The sequence below is a fragment of the Lytechinus pictus genome, chromosome 18, assembly GCF_037042905.1.
Source record: "Lytechinus pictus isolate F3 Inbred chromosome 18, Lp3.0, whole genome shotgun sequence".
Classification (NCBI taxonomy): Eukaryota; Metazoa; Echinodermata; class Echinoidea; order Temnopleuroida; family Toxopneustidae; genus Lytechinus; species Lytechinus pictus.
In genome coordinates this window covers 7,456,451-7,466,671 of record NC_087262.1, presented here as the reverse complement: position 1 = coordinate 7,466,671, position 10,221 = coordinate 7,456,451, and positions in this window count along the sequence as shown.

Below are 10,221 nucleotides of genomic sequence, written 5' to 3'. Positions count from 1 at the left end.
GTGTTAAACAACACCAGTTTGGTTTCGGTCTAACAACAGATAGGTGTAAATACAACGCCAATTAGTATTAAAACAGCATCGGTTTGATTCCAATCTGGTGCTGTTTCATTACCTCTCTGGTGTGGACATAATAGATTCCGGGCTGGTGGTTAATCAACACCGGAGTTCTTGCAGTGTGGTTGGAATTCCGGGATAGATGAACTGTTTTGTATATTAGCAAGCTCCATATTTAATTCATTTTGTCCAGTTAGAGATTGACTTTGATCGTTACATTCGTAACTGGATGAACAGTGTCCGTCACTAATGAGGCTACCCTGTATAAACAAGACTTAATAATAATAATAGTAATTCTTATATACCCCCCCCCCCTGACTACGGGCTTGTACATGTACTTTGAACTCGTCGTTGTTGTTTTAGTTCCTAGGTTTCCCGCTTTGCATACTCATCAAGCTCAGGGAAATATATATTTTCCGTGATCAAGCTCATGTAAAGCGGCATTTACCATCAACATCAACAGAGGCGGCGCTGCACTCCGGGGATGGGGGGGAAGCACTGATCATGCTGATCTGAATAGATTTAGAGTTTAGATTTTAGATTTCTTTATTTCTGTTCAACAAAATTTTTAAGATATTAACAAAGTAACAATACATATTCAATATAATACAGACATCATTATGCTATGACATTTCATAACAAATATTGAAGATAAATTAAACAAAACGAAAGTGAGTTGCAATTATTTTATCTATAAAAATAATGTGGAAATGAACCAAGAATGATTTGCCAAGAAAAGCAAAGCTTGTAAAGAAGGCGAGTCCCTAAACTTAGTTTAAATACGAATTAACGCACTATATACAAAACTATATACAAAAATGGAGACGGACTTGGAAGCCGAGCTTAAAACAAGTAATCTACAAAATATCAAAATAAAGCGAATAAGCGACAACAAAAATAAGAGAAAGTAGTTCAAATAATGATAATTACAATGATAACAAAAATAATATTGATAAATTAAAAAAAAAGTACTTCCAAGATTATACTAGGGAGGAAAAAAGAGGCAAAGGAAAGAAAAAGGGAGAGAAGGGAGGGGCAGATAAAAACTGAAAATGAAAAGAGGAACATATTTATATGGCAGGTGCACATGTCGTAATGCATTGTTGCATGTTGTAGTGCCATTTCTTCTTAAATAAGTAATTTTTTACAAATCAAAGGTTAGGTTATTTTATAGTTTTAGTTTATGCGTTAGCTTGACTTGTTTTTGAGAAGTACTGATAAATAAGCATCGTTTTAAGATTACGTTTAAAATATATAGGCTGGGAGATTCTTTAAAGTCGTTGGGCATGGAATTTCAATACACTGGTCCAACAAAGACATACATTTTTTTTTTGCTAATATAGTACGGGTTCGGGGTAAGTGATAATAGTTACGTTAAAGATAACAGATAATAATTATCTGTTTATTTCCACTGATCTGTTAAAGGACAAGTCCACCCCAACAAAATGTTGAGTTGAATAAACATAAAAAAAATCCAACGAGCATAACACTGAAAATTTCATCAAAATCGGATGTAAAATAGGAAAGTTATGATATTTTCATGAAGTTTTGCTTAATTTCACAAAATAGTTATCACATCCTGGTCTGTATGCAAATGAGGAGACTGATGACGTCATCCACTCACTATTTCTTTTGTATTTATATAAAATAATTTTCTCCCCGTTGTACTGTGAAACAAAGTTTTATTCCTCCCTGAACATGTGGTATTACCATTGTTAATACATTTTATGGTTCAGTCAAGTTGATCCTTATTGTCAAATCTATAAAAAATGAAATATTGTATAATTCAAACAATAAAAGCAAAAGAAATAGTGAGTGAGGCACACCATCGACTGTCTCATTTGCATGTGACCTAGTTATGCATGTAACTGTTTTGTAAAAAATAAGAGAAAATTTAAATTGTCATAACTTTCTTATTATACATCCGATTTTGATGAAATTTATAGCGTTATGCTTGCTTGATTTTTCTCCATCGATTAAAATCAGCACTATTTTTTTTTTTTGGGGGGGGGACTTGACCTTTAATATATAGATCAGAGGTAGTGGCTACCCCAAAAATACTTTAAAAAGCAAATGGGGGTTCGGGATAAGGTAAGAAAATGAAAGATTGAACACTATCCATGTGATAACAAGCAGAGTTCACGGTTGCGTATTAAACTCAAGTCCTTTTTTATTCGGTCGTTTTGTGCCACTCAGTCCCCTTCAAACTCTGTCTCCGCCCGCGAGTCGAAGTAATCACCATTATACATTTTATTCAGGGACGGGAAACAGTGACGTAATGAGCCCAAAAATTGAGGGGGCTCGATATGGCGTATCGTGTAAAATTGATAGATAGTTGTGAGCGAGCAAAAATTTCGACATTTTCATTTTCAAGTTTGTGATAGATTTTGACATAATATTCAGAAAACAGTATCATATTTTACCCTTATCCCTTTGATTTCTTTTCCCTGGTCCTGATTTTTTTTTTTTTTTTTTTTTTTTTTTTTTTTTTTTGGGGGGGGGGGCGTCAAGAGCTCTCCAAGCCCCCATCTGTACGCCAGTGCGGATTCACATGTGAGGGGGAGGGCAGTTGTGTACACAAAATTGATTTCTACCAACCAAAACAAAAAGGGTCAAAGGTCATCATCATAAAGGCACCTCCACCTCACCCCCCAAAAAAAAAAGTCTAGGGGCGGGCCAAAACACACTCTGCCCCCTGGATCAGTATTTTAGAACCAGGCAGGCCTAAATTTCGCGAGCGAAGAAACTATAAAAGGAAACTCGATGTTCAGTACATACCTCGCACGATTTCACATTTTGTTTTATAACATCATATTTCTAATTTATGATTTTCTATCTTGAATATGTCTTTTTTTCTTTGTTATAAAGGCGTTGTGTTTATTTTTCATTTTTTGCCTTTATTATGTATCATAATTCCCGCAATTGTCATTTTAGTTTTCTTCATGCTATATTTTACCAGTATTCCCAGTACATCGGTTGGTTGGGCGGAGGGACCATCAGGTCACAGTGATTAAGTTTGCTCTCCTCTTCCCTGGCCACCAACTGATGCACTGGGCAAACTGCTATCAAATATTGCACGTACCTGTATAATTTTTATGTCATTTTATGTAATGTTTGATATTGCTTTGTAATCTTGACTATGTTTGAAGTTCCGAATAAATAATAAATGAATAAATGTCATGAATGTGGAAAAATACAATACAACAAAATTAAGCAAACACGTCATTTAAAATGAAATAACCCTCATTTGACATTCTCCTGTCTTTAATAACCGTTATGCATCCTATGTAACTACATGGGTATATTATGGAGTGAATTTAATTAGGTTTTGAAAAAATCACAAACCTTGTATTCAGATGTTTTTTAACAACAAGAATCTGAATAAGCTAATGAAAATGATTGGAAAATTTTGCTAAAGCAGTCTTGCATTAAGTTGTGCGTAGCGTATAGGACAATTTCATAAAACATCCCTTGTATTTTTGCCAGTTCTGGCAGGTAGCAATGCACCTCTTTTTTCTTTATTAGGATTTTTTAATTGATGTTTGGTTTTGAGGACCTTGGGGCGTTATCGGGAGGCAGTATTTACAAAACGGTCCTGATGTCTGAGTGCATGCTATTCTGGTTCCATGACATTTGCCACTATATGAACGTATAGATTCAAATTCAAATTCAAATTTATTTATTTCACTTCCATCAAACAAAAACAAATTGTATACCATATATAAAAATAAATATTAGTATCCGTTGCAAAAAAAAATTAATGATACATATGTTGTGAAAAAACACTTAGACAATTTGGGCAACACATTGTAGGTTTTAAATATGTGTACTATTTTTCACTATATAGCAGCTCAATGGAAACATTAAAATGATTCAGACAAATGATAAACAATCGGATTAGATTCTGAGGCCAAATTCTACCCTAAATATGCTTAAAAAACACTAAATAGGGCATTAATTTAAATCATAATAAGATAAATAATTATGATACATGTCAAAGGATCTAGATTTGTTGTATACAGAATTATACATTTTCCCGCTCTATATGCAATCTAAATTGAAAACTTAGCTCAGGCGGCGATCACTCTTATTACAGCAACATGATGTAGATTTTTTTTATGCTAGGCTGATTATGCTTTATGTACTTTGATAGTGGTACTGTTCCAATATGCCGATTCTGCTACGATTTGGCAAACCTTCAGATCGGGCAGGATCTCAGCGAAAAAGGAAATCAGTAACAAAAATTACCAAAGGAACGGGAGATTAATTACGTCCGCGTGCCACCGTTAGAACGCCATGAAAGACCTGATTACGTCCATCTCACGACTTCACACCGAGTCGTTGACACTTTTTCCCTTTCCCGCCACGATTCAAAATGGGCGTTTTCTGATCGGGAAGATCGGCATGAAATATTGAACACGATCAAATTTCTTTAGCCGACCCCTTCAATCTGAATATTAGGCCCACTGTTAACCCGTCTTCACAACGCTGCTAGTACACTGCCCCCGATGCCAACCGATTCCTCCGCGTCCCTCCGCCGATCTAATGATGGGGGTTTCAGATCATTACAGTGGAGTGGCCCCTTTACCAAAGTTGGGAAATCTTACTGTGTGCGCTTTAGGTTTCTTTTGAATGGGCGCAAATATGGACACCTCCAGATCTTCAGGATTCAGGATGTACTATTTAAACAATCATATCAATATAATATACACATATTTGGCAAGGTCTGGTCAAATGTTTGATTCCAAGTTCCATTAGGAGTTTAAAGTTCCTCTTTTCTTGTCCGATCTGGACCCCGTTGCATAAAAGTTAAAGGTCAAGTCCACCCTGGCAAAATGTTGATTTGAATAAACAGAGAAAAATCAAACTAGCATAACAATGAAAATTTCATCAAAATCGAATGTAAAATAAGAAAGTTATGGCATCTTAAAGATTCGCTTACTTTTCACAAAACAGTGATACGCACAACTCAGTGACATGCAAATGAGTCAGTCGATGATGTCCATCACTCACTATTTCTTTTGTTTTTTATTGTTTGAATTATACAATATTTCATTTTTTACAGATTTGACCATAGGGACCGACTTGACTGAACCATATAGTATTAAACAATGCTAATTCCACATGTATAGGGAGGAATTAATCACTGTTTCACTTGACAATGAGGAGAAAATTAGAATATTTCATTTTTTCGGCCAAAGCTGGGGGCCCGGGTTCGATTCCCGGCAGAGACATTTTTTCGGCATCACCAATTTTTCCAAAGGGTAGATAGCTCTGGGGAACCTTGATTTAAGCTACGCCTACCATTGTTCTCTTCATCCATTTCTTTACAATATTTAAATAAAAGAGTTGCCAAAGCTGTTGTACATGTATATCTTTACACATTTGTATACGTTCTCCCTTACGTGTATTGTATCAAAGCAATAGCTTTGATCCAGCTGAAGCATGGCGGCTTGTCATTGTTCGAAACCCACCTTCACCCGACAAAGGAAATTATAATTGGTATAGTGTCGAAAATCTGTCTATCTGACGGTCAATCGGATCGGGGTCGCCCTAGCCACTAACCCGTCTCTGTGGTCTAGTGGTTAAGGCACCGGCGTTCAAAGCTGGGGGCCCGGGTTCGATTCCCGGCAGAGATATTTTTCGGCATCACCAATTTTTCCAAAGGGTAGATAGCTCTGGGGAACCTTGATTTAAGCTACGCCTACCATTGTTCTCTTCATCCATTTCTTTACAATATATATTTATATATATATCTATACATACATATTTCGAAGAAGAGAGGTATTCCAATCTAAAGATGTAAGGCCTCAATAAATAATGCGAGCGCGAAGCGCGAGCTGAAAGTTTTTGATTTTCCACCCTAAAAACTAGACATTCGTAACACTTTTTCAAATCATGAACAGAATAGGAATTCAACTAAATAATACATGCGAGCGCGAGCTGAAAGTTTTTGATTTTCCAACCTAAGAACTGGACATTCTTAACAGTTTAATAAATATCATGAACAGGATAGGAATCTAATGAAATAATGCTAGCGCGAAGCGCGAGCGGATTTTTTTTTAATTTTCCAACCAAAAAACTGGACATTCATAGCAATTTAGAACGAATATGAACAGGATAGGAATTTAATTAAATAATAGATGCGCGCGGGAGCTGAAAATTTTTTATTTTCCAACCTAAATACTGGATATTCATAGCACCTTAAAAAGAATATGAACAGGATAGGAATCTAAACAATTTATTAATGCGACCGTGAAGAGCGAGCTGAAAGTTTTTTATTTTCCGACCTAAAATCTGGACATTCTTAGCACTTAATAATGAACGGAATAGGAATCTAAACAATGAATGCGAGCGCGAAGCGCGAGCTGAAAGCTTTTTATTTTCCAACCTAAAAACTGGACATTCATAGAACCTTAAAAAATATGAACAGGATAGGAATTTAATCAATTAATGCGAGCGCGAAGCGCGAGCTAAAAGTTTTTTAATTTTCCAACCTAAATAATAGACATTCTTAGTACTTTAAAAAAAAATATGAACAGGATAGGAATCTAAACAATTAATGCGGGCGCGAAGCGCAAGCTGAAAGTTTTGTATTTTCCAACCTAAAAACTGGATAATCGTATAACACTTTTTCAAATCATGAACATAATAGGAATCTTACTAAACAATATAAGATTCGAACGCGAAGTGTGTGCTGAAGATATATCATTTCCGGCCTAAAAATTGGTATTATTAGCATATTTTAAAGTCAAGGACAGGGTAGCTATCTAACTAAATTTTAATTAATGTGAGCACGAAGCGTATCCTGATTTATTTTTTATTTTCCGACCAAAAAAATCATCTTCTTTTCACCTGAATCAGTTGTAAACTCCATTTATAAGTCTCTTATACTCCCATATTTTGATTATGGTGACGTAATATACAGCTCAGCATGTAATAAATATATCGAACAACTCCAGAAGGTACAGAACAGAGCAGCTCGTATCATATTAAGAGTAAAATCAGAGTCACACATATCTGTCGCTGAGCTGCATAATTCTCTGGGCTGGCAATTTCTTAACAAAAGGAGAAATTAGCATTGTATTGTTTTTATGTACAAGGTAATGCACAAACTAACTCCTCAGTATTTACGTAATGAATTCAAGGTCGCACCTCAATATTACTCTTCTCGTTATGGCGAAAAACTACTTTTACCTAAACCACGGACAGAATTCCTTAAGAAATCCTTTAAATATAGAGGTGCCAAGGTATATAATGTCCTACCTTTGGACTTAAAATTGTCTCCTACTGTAAACAATTTCAAAACTAAATTATCATCTCACTTCGGTGACCTGCTTACCTTGTCAAAAAAGTCAATATAGTATTTTTTTTTCTTCCCCTTCTCCCCATTGCTTTTTTTTCTTCCCCATTGTTCTTTTGACAAACTTTAAATTACTAACTGATTTTGAGCTTATTCGACTAAATAGTTCCACAAAGTGCATTCTCCTATTTGGGTTTTATTTCTTACTTCTCATATGAATCCAATCAGTGTATATACATGTTTTTATATATTTATTCCGATGTTGTCTCAATGTAATCTGTACTTTTATCCTGAATTCCTTTCAATATTTTTACGCTCTTATTGTTGTCCTCTTAAAATTGTATGCGTGAACCAGAATCTTGTGTTATTATGACAGTTTACAATCATTACATATTTATTTTTATTCATTGTATATTCATATTATTCATTTTATTATTCCTTGCTCCTTGTGAAAACCTTTTTCAATAACGTGATAGCAGCCTAATTTATTCAATTTATTCATTTTATAAAATATTTAGTGTAAATTCTTACCAAACTATTTAATTTTTTTGATCTTTTCTTATTAGTAACAACATCTATCATGTCACTTTTGTTATTTTGTTTGTTTTACCGTATATGTTATGCTTCTTTCATACGTGTTTACTTTTTACTTTTTACTTTGTATTGTATATGGACCCCATGGAAGAACAGTATAGTCATGTCGACTAAACTGAATATGGGCTATCCATCCGTTTGGCATTTTTTGGGTTTTTTTATACGAAAAATAAATACTATACTATACCTTATAGCAATAAACAGGATAGTATCTGACTCAACCATATTACTGATGCGAGCGCGAAGCGCGAAATTATTTTTTGTTATTCAGATCTGAAAACTGGATCATTCAAACACTTTTGAAATAAAGAACAAGCAGTTTATCTCAACAAACAATGCGAGCGCAAAGCGCGAGCTAATTCTTTTAAAGATTTAAGCCTACAAATTATGAAAAAGATGGATATCTTCCTAAATAAATGATTAGATTTTATATATTTCGATCTAAAAAGTGAAAAAAAATCAAGCACGTTTTGAAATAAAAAGGTGGCTGTGTATTAATGCAAAGCGCGAGCGATTTTTTATTTTTATATAATGACCTGAAAGTTTTCTTTTTTCCAATTATTCCCCTCCCCTTCCTTCATTGAATTTTCTTCCTCGTCCTATTTTTCTTCTTATTTTTCTCCCCACCTTCCTATTTTGCGCCGCCAATAGGGGCGGGCCGCCGCTTCGCCCCCTTGGATCTACCTATGATGACCCCTCCCAAGGCAGGAATTTTGTGTAAAAATGGAATATAAAAGTCTCGTTAATAGAGTTTAAAAAAAAAATTGGGGGGATTAGACATAGTTAAAATTCACTGCGAAGGATTAATCATAACTCATGAAAACTATTATTTTTACTGAGTACGCGAACAATGTAAATATTCGTATATTCCAAGTCAATTAAAAGGTATGTTTTTAAGGGGTATGGAACATTCTCGTCTACCATCTATGCACTAAATCTACTCTAAAGTATCCAGAGGCGATTTTCTTTTTTCTTAATTTTTATTAGTTATGAAATTGACAATGGCCATCGCTGTCATCAATGTCATCACTCTTTGGCTGGCATATAGGGCTAGATGCGAGTTCGAGAATAGTCGGGCCGGTATGCCTTTTCTTTTCGTATCCAAGTTCTTAACAAAAACTATCTGTTTATATATATTTCGAAATTTGAGGATACATGTGTATAATTTCGATTTTGAATTATGTATGTTTTCCATAATAAAAGACCACAAATAGTAGGGGGGACATTTGATATTATGTCCCCCTTTCCAAAATGGTTGGGGGGACGCGTCCCCCCTGTCCCTCCTGGGATTTCCGCCCATGCTCCCCACTGCAAAATCTCGTGAATCATGGGATTTTTCTCCTCTAAGAATTTACCTACTTTATCCTCAAGTCAAATGAGATATCATTTATCAATTGGACAGAGTAAATGTTTCTCTTTCATATTGGTCAATTATTAAGTAGAAAATATTTCGATAAATAAGTAAAACGTGCCTCAAAAATAAATTTTCTTCCTCTGTATTATTTTGCAAATTGTGCAAAACTTTATATTTTGAGCCTCAATGATATCTATAGTTTATCACCACAAAGCCGAAATTCTGTACTTTCTCACAATGTCACTCTTGATATGTGGCTCCTTTTAATCGGGTCAAGATCAGACTTTTCCCAACAAGGTACAAGACGATATTTCAAAAATTTTGGAGTAGCATGATATCCACTGAGTTCTGATTGGCCAGATAAAGTTTCAAAAAACAGGCGCGGGTAATTTGAAGAGATTACCACATACACGGGGAGTGTAACCTTGGAGGGATCCCAACATGAATTTGGGTGGGTATGTGGTCTTTTTAAGCAATCAGAGTACAATATTCTTGTTTTCAAGCTGCTTAACGTACTTGGCTAATCAAAAGTGTGATCTTGACCCGATTAATCCTTTCCTTATTTTAAAACGTACATCATTTTAAAACATACATATTCAGCTTTATCATGATCTAAAAATCATTTGGGTTAAACGAATAACAAAGTGTAAAAATAACAACTTTTGTCAGGTGAAAATAATTGTTTAGCAGGTTTTAGATTTAAAGTCTCATCTACATTACGAAATTTTATAATAAATTCGAACGCATGACCTGAAAGATACGAGATACAAAATATTTTATTTTGTCTTTGCAACATGAGAATTTCAAAGAAATTTGTTTTCCACTGGTATATAAAAAGATAATAGACATGCATTAACAAAACAAAACAAAGAAACAAATAAGTTACTCAGATATTTATATATCAAGCAGAATGATG